The 7,536-nt window shown below is 51.6% G+C and overlaps 1 pseudogene; it reads left to right on the top strand.

Annotated features, from left to right (window-relative positions):
* Window positions 1–6,180: 6,180 nt before the first annotated feature.
* LOC133348264 (basic proline-rich protein-like) overlaps window positions 6,181–7,536 on the top strand; it is a 2,465-nt pseudogene continuing 1,109 nt past the window's right edge.

Raw genomic sequence — 7,536 nt, 5'->3', positions numbered from 1 at the left:
GCGGGCGAGAGTCGAACTTGTTTATCTTGGGTAAATATTATTATTATTTACAATTAACTCACTAAAAATATATAGTATATGCAACAATTAATTCACTCAAAAAATAGAGTATATGCAACAGGCTAACGACAATTAACTAAAGTATCTATATAGTTTACACAGATGAAAGGAATGTATCTTACATATGATTACTCTCTGTTTAATCCTCCACAGCTGTATCCCTTGTTTGTAGTCAGTCATCCTCTTAGACTGCACAGTCTAAGCCGAGCAGTTGGTACGAACCCCACCCTGACAAGAGGACCACCTGGGTCTTATCCCTGTCCATTCCCCCCCAAACGCTCCTCTGCCTTCTATTCTTCTCTCATATGCATTCATAGCAGCAGATTAAATATGTAATTTTAGATTTGTTAATCACTCAATTGTCTTTTCAGACGCAGAGTGGATCTCGTCCGTTCCTCCTTTAAAGGAGTAAAGAAGGCAGCTGTTAAACAATGTGGTCGATCGTTTGGGATTCGTGCATCAGGTGGCTGCATCGGCCATACCCGGTCCTGATTCAGTTAATGGTCGAGCATTGGCGGCGTGGAAGGTTGAAACCGGGAGGTTCCACGGTAGGGTCCTGTATGAGACGTTAACTTTTGACATCGGCTGCAGTTCAGACTTGCTTCCATCTCTCGCCTTCATTTTTATCTGTGGCATGGAGTGAGGCTGCTGTGATCCAGAAGGGGTGGCGTGATTTTAAGCGACCAGGCGGCACTGGGTTCACGTCCCTATGTATCGGAAGGTGCGGGGGTTAACGAGAATTTATTTGGTACTCCCGGACGGCCGCTGTTTCACGACGGATTTGCGGCGGAGCGATGTGGGGCGAGCACTGGGACCCACTGGTTCGGCGTCGACTTCAGTGTACCTGAGATGACACGCATTGCGATGTTCAGGTGTGTGTTAATAACACGAGTGTGAGTGCTGCGTCCACACACAGGTGAGCAATCCTCTCCCGTCGAATACACGAGGGCGAGTGTGGCGGTCCGTAGTGTTTGCGCATCACAGCCCAAACTAGTTCTCTCTCTTCCCCTATTCTAATGTAGGGTATGGCCCACGTGTTCAGGAGATAAATGCCAATGTCGAGGTCTGCGAGTCATGACGGGAGGGCTTCAGGTGAAAGTTCGTGTCGCTTTGCTATTCCTCTTTCTTGGAGGGAGCGCGGAGTATAGTGGTTTATATTTTGGGTTGTATGGCCGCAATCACACTGATTTGTCTTTAATGGTATCTCCTTGTGTCCATGTGAAACTCTACTTATCTGTGTTTCTATGGGTCTCTTATATGGGCCATAGTTTGGGTCGCAGGGCCAAAACCGCACGACTTTATTGGCTCGTGTTTAATGTTCCACTTACGAAGGAGATGTGCAACAACGGCCTATTAACGTTCAGATGCAGGTACACCATGTCCTACTTCACTGAACAACACAGCAGCCATGGGAATATCCCCCCCCCCAAGCCACCCCGATTTATAAATGTGAAAATGTTCTCTTTTTAAAATGTTGCAACTGGCTGGTTACGTAGCATTTCGACGTCGCTGCAGTTAAAACCCTGTTGACCTCCCCCCCCCAGCCCACCTATTCACTTTCCAGATTTGAAGCTTTCGTGACTGCAAGGATTCATACTCTTAGGTTTTTTCGGTAAAGTCACGTAGGTAAAAATAAATATTTCTATAAAAATAATGGAATTTTTGTTTTTACGTGATTTCACTTTCTATAATTTTTATTATTATTATTTATTTTTACCTACGTGACTTCACTTTCCCCCACGTAGGAAAAAATAAATAATACAAATAATGGAATTTTTGTTTTTACGTGACTTCACTTTCTATAATTTTTATTTTTATTATTTATTTTTACCTACGTGACTTCACTTTCCCCCACGTTATTCCTGGGCCCCTGCATCACTCGCTCCATGCCAAGTGCTGCCCCCTATCGGCTTGCGGAGCGCAAATGGTTGTACGTCGATGTATATACGTGTGCGTGTTGAACTTCTTTCGCACCGTACGTAGCCAACCGTGATAATCGGAAAGCGCGCGTGGTTGAACAACAAAGTAACACAAAAGAGCATCCGTGGATTTTACATGGGGATTTAAAGTTGATGGTGCTTAGTTCACTTGCTAAATCCAATGTTTGTACCTCTAATTGGCTTATTTTACGGCTCGCTACACTTAAACTCGATACCTCTTGATAGAATCGCATGGCAAATCGATGCACCCGAATGTTCACTTTTGTTTCTTTTGCCTGTGCACACTCGTCCTTGTGTTGGCGTAGCGCATCGCTTTCACGAGCACCGGTGCTTTGTCCGCTGCTCAGTAAACATGCAAACGTTGGGCCACCGTCGCGCCAACGTCGTGCCAACGTTTGCAAGTTAGAACCGATGGCCCAATATCTTGCCGAACTTTCCAAGTTGACCACACTGGACTGGCAATCCAGAGGTCACCGGTTCCATCTCATGGCGCGGCATGCAATGGCATGCCGTGTCAACCCTTATACTGGTAGGAACCACCTGGTTCCACCAGCCCACAGGGGATTATTGTGTCCGTCCGTCCGCCGTGGATCCAAAAATGGTAGGGGTGGGTGGAGAGAGGAGGGTGGGGAGGGGCTGGGTGGGGAGGGTGGGGCTGGGTGGGGGGGTGGGGAGGGGCTGGGTGGGGCTGGGTGGGAGGGTGGGGCTGGGTTGGGAGGGGTGAGGCTGGGTGGGGAGGGGCTGGTTTCCCCGTGGTGCCCTTATAAAACTCAACGTTTAACCTACTCACGCCGGCTTGTGCCCGCCCTCACAGTCGGGCATATTTGCGGAATACACCACGCCGCCGTTGACCCTGCAGGCCATTGACCGAGCAACCCAACGTTCCTACCAGCTCCTTCCGCAGGAGGAATGTGTTTGTTTTCTCCCTGCAATCACGAAAGCTTCAAATCAGGGTAGCCTTATTTGGGCATGACACATTCACTTATCGTATCGTCATTTATCGCTTGAAGTCACGCAAACCCTTTGAGGAACCCATGCGCTTAACCTTAAACAATGCGACTTCAACCCCGATGAAGCTTGCAGAGCTGAATGGAGTTCAAAAGACCCAACGCAGAATATCTCTGGGTTTGATCTTTCGCGAAGCTCATGGTCCATCCTAAATCGAATCCACTGCCACAAACAAGGGCAGTAGATGCGGATATACACCTGAAGCACAAATGGAGAATTAAGAACTCTGCAGTAGTGTGCGACTGTGGCCATCCAGAACCAGACTGCCTTGAACACCTTGAACGTGAAATCGTAGTTGCTGTCTCTGGCATCTACATCAGCCGTACGAAACAAGATCATGTGTCGCTCCGTATTCATAGGGGCCCGTTTTGTGGTTTGATCCCAGTCCTCCGTCAATAGGTGGGTGCCCTAAGGTGTGCTCGACTCCCACGTGTTTATATCTTCATCGTTTAGCGAACTTATCACATTATTGTACAGGGAAATCGAGTTTTCAGGTCCATACAACCGTATGGACCTGAAAAAAAACAACTATTTGTGTTTCTCCCTTGTGATGGGACTTTGTAGGGTGAACGTTGAGCTAGCCCCACTTTGCACCCTTGTTACATTCTTGCGTAAGTCCTTTCACCCATTCTCACATTTGTAATTAAGGGGAAATGATTATTATTAACAAGGTTTGGCTGATAGGGTCCTTAGCACTACGGAATTTCTGCCCGCTAACCAGCCTCGCTGTGACAACCGGTCCCGGAGTTGTTCTCGCTATAAACTCAACGTTGCTGAATGTGTCAATGTGTTGTTACACCCCACGCCCCTACCCCCACAAAACATTTACCTTTGTTGAATTCCTCCAGATTTAATGTCATTATTCTAATAACGTTACACACATATCGTATGGAGGTAAAACCCCTCTGACCTGGCACGTGGCGCGTTTGTTGTGACCACGTGGCCGCCGCGCGTCACTGGCACCGCCCCCCCCGTACAGTACACACTGTACACAATGTTTATATACACTGTATGCAGTAAATACTATATTTATATACTGTATAAATACATACCGTACGTAGTATATATAGTGCACAATATACTTTGTTGACAGTATACACTGTGTACAATATACACTGTGCACAGTATACGCACTATGTACAGTATGCACTGTGTACAGTATACATACTGTATACATACTGTACGCTATATGCATACTGTACACAATGTTTATATACACTGTATGCAGTGAATACTATACTTATATACTGTATAAATACATACTGTAAGTAGTATATAGTGCACAGTATACGCTGTGTACAGTATACGCACTATGTACAGTATACACATGCTGTGTACAGTATACACATGCTGTGTACAGTATACATTTGCTATGTACAGTGTGCGTGTGCTGCGTACAGTACGTACTGTGTACTCTGCGCAGCAATATGCATACTGTACAATGTTTGCACAGTGCGTGTACACTGTATACATACTGTAACACAATATGCAGTATATATACTGTGTACATTACGTCTATACTGTATATATATACTGTGCACAGTGTGCGTACTGTACACATTGTACGTACAGTGTACAGAGTATATCCCGTGATACGTACACGGGTGGCTACGTACGGTGCGAAAGAAGTTTCAACGTACAATCAATAAAAAAACATTCATGAATACTTATAGGTCACTAACAGCACATTTAGGGGGTTGTTCGACCATACCTCTACGTGCCACTCGCTGCTGTTACATCAGTAGCTAATTGCCACGTTGTGTTTACGTTACACCACTAAAACTTTACTAATTGGCTGTGTCGGGTGGTGGCGGGTTTCACGACACATTTATACATTTACGCGATGTAACCCAATTTTTTTACAAAACCTCACTTGATATACAGTACTAAATTTAGCTGTCCCACCTGTTATTTTTATTTATTTTTCATTTCAATTTAGTGATTTTTTTAGTTATTTTTTTAGTTCTTTTTTATTATAATTTAGTTATTTTTTGTTATTTTTCATTTTAATTTAGTTATTTTCATTTATTTTTCATTTTAATTTAGTTTTTTAAAGTAAATTTTTAGTTCTTTTTAATACATTTTTCATTTTAATGTAGTTATTTTTTTGTTTTTTATTTTTCATTTTAATCTAGTTATTTATCATTTATTATTATATTTTTTTTACGTGACTTTACCGAAACAACCTAAGAGTATGCCAACCACTGCTCCCCCCCCCCCACACAATTGTACACAGACATTGCTCTTACAAAGGTTTCCCCCCTACCCTTAAGTGACCACATGTGCTGGTCATACAGCAAGTCCACCCCCACGTGTCTCTCTGTGTTGTTTGTACACAGAGACACGTGGGGCTGGACTCTCATTGCCCCCATTAATCATGAAGCAACAACAACAGCAGCTTGTGCTTGTGTGTGTGTCCACTAAACTTAGAGCCTTCGTTAATGTTATTCGTACACGAAGGCTCTCAATTTAGTGGACACACACAGTGGTTCATGTTACTGAATCGGCGTGCAAAGTGATGCCAGTGGTGTAACCACATTGACCACAAGACAACAACAACATCAATAACAAACACGATGATGATGGTGGTGGTGATGATGATGGCACGAATAAAATATTATTGATCCCTCCCACTCGCCCACGATGTTGATGATGAAGATGTTGACATTAAATGTTGTTGATGGTTGTGGTGGTGGTGATAAAAACTAAAAATCTCACCCAACCAGTTATGATACATACAGTACAGTGCAGACGTGTGAACACATGGCACGTGTGGCTAACGTCTTGTTCGTAGTTAAATTGTTTGATTTGGACGATGTTTGGTGGTGGTTGTTGGTGATGATAATGAAACGAAAAATCGAACTCTGTCGTGATAATCGATACACGATGGGTGATGAACCACCCAGCCGACTTCCGCTATGAACCCTGCGACCCGAGTTCGATCCCCCCCCTAGGTCGACTCAGCGCTAAAACGAGTACCTGGGTAGGTGGCGGTGGTTGTCGTCAACGTCGCCCACCGCGGGGAGACAAAGGCGGCCGGGCGCGGTTGTTGTCCGCCCCGTAGTCGCTGCTCAAATCGAAGGGCACTTGCCCCCGACAGCCCCACACGGCTACACGGGGGACCTTTGTCTTTACACCTCCCCCCGATCCTCCACCCCCCCCCCGATACCCCCCACCACCCCGATCCCCCCCCACCCCCCGATCCCCCCCCACCCCCCGATCCCCACCCCCCGATCCCCCCCCACCCCCACCCCCCGACCCCCCCCACCCCCCGATCCCCCCCCCACCCCCCCGACCCCCCCGACCCCCCCCACCCCCCCGACCCCCCCCACCCCCCGATCCCCTCCCGATCCCCCCCACCCCCCGACCCCCCCCCACCCCCCGATCCCCCCCCCACCCCCACCCCCCCGACCCCCCCCCACCCCCCGATCCCCTCCCGATCCCCCCCACCACCCCGATCCCCCCCCACCCCCCGATCCCCCCCCACCTCCCGATCCCCCCCCCACCCCCCGATCCCCCCCCACCCCCCGATCCCCACCCCCCGATCCCCCCCCACCCCCACCCCCCCGACCGACCCCCCCACCCCCCGATCCCCTCCCGATCCCCCCCACCCCCCGATCCCCCCCCACCCCCCGATCCCCCCCCCCACCCCCCGATCCCCACCCCCCGATCCCCCCCCACCCCCCCGACCCCCCCCACCCCCCGATCCCCTCCCGATCCCCCCCACCACCCCGATCCCCCCCCACCCCCCGATCCCCCCCCACCCCCCGATCCCCCCCCCACCCCCCGATCCCCCCCCACCCCCACCCCCCCGACCCCCCCCCACCCCCCGATCCCCTCCCGATCCCCCCCACCACCCCGATCCCCCCCCCACCCCCCGATCCCCCCCCCACCCCCCGATCCCCACCCCCCGATCCCCCCCCACCCCCCGATCCCCCCCCCACCCCCCGATCCCCCCCCCACCCCCCGATCCCCCCCCCACCCCCCGATCCCCCCGACCCCCCCCCACCCCCCGATCCCCTCCCGATCCCCCCCCACCCCCGATCCCCCACCCCCCGATCCTCCACCCCCCGATCCCCCACCACCCCCACCCTTCTCCCGACCCCCACCACCCCCCACCACCCCCACCCCCTCCCTTCCCCCGACCCCCACCACCCCCACCACCCCCACCACCCCCACCCCCTCCCTTCCCCCGACCCCCACCACCCCCACCCCCTCCCTTCCCCCGACCCCCACCACCCCCCACCACCCCCACCCCCTCCCTTTCCCCGACCCCCACCACCCCCACCACCCCCACCACCTCCCTTCCCCCGACCCCCACCACCCCCACCCCCTCCCTTCCCCCGACCCCCACCACCCCCCCCACCCCTCCCCCGACCCCCACCACCCCCACCCCCTCCCGACCCCCACCACCCCCACCCCCTCCCTTCCCCCGACCCCCACCACCCCCCCACCCCCACCCCTCCCCCGACCCCCACCACCCCCACCCCCTCCCTTCCCCCGACCCCCACCACCCCCACCCCCCTCC

The sequence above is a fragment of the Lethenteron reissneri genome, chromosome 27 (assembly GCF_015708825.2).
Source record: "Lethenteron reissneri isolate LAM-NWPU_2019-01 chromosome 27, ASM1570882v1, whole genome shotgun sequence".
Classification (NCBI taxonomy): Eukaryota; Metazoa; Chordata; class Hyperoartia; order Petromyzontiformes; family Petromyzontidae; genus Lethenteron; species Lethenteron reissneri.
This window is presented reverse-complemented; position numbering and strand designations above follow the sequence as displayed.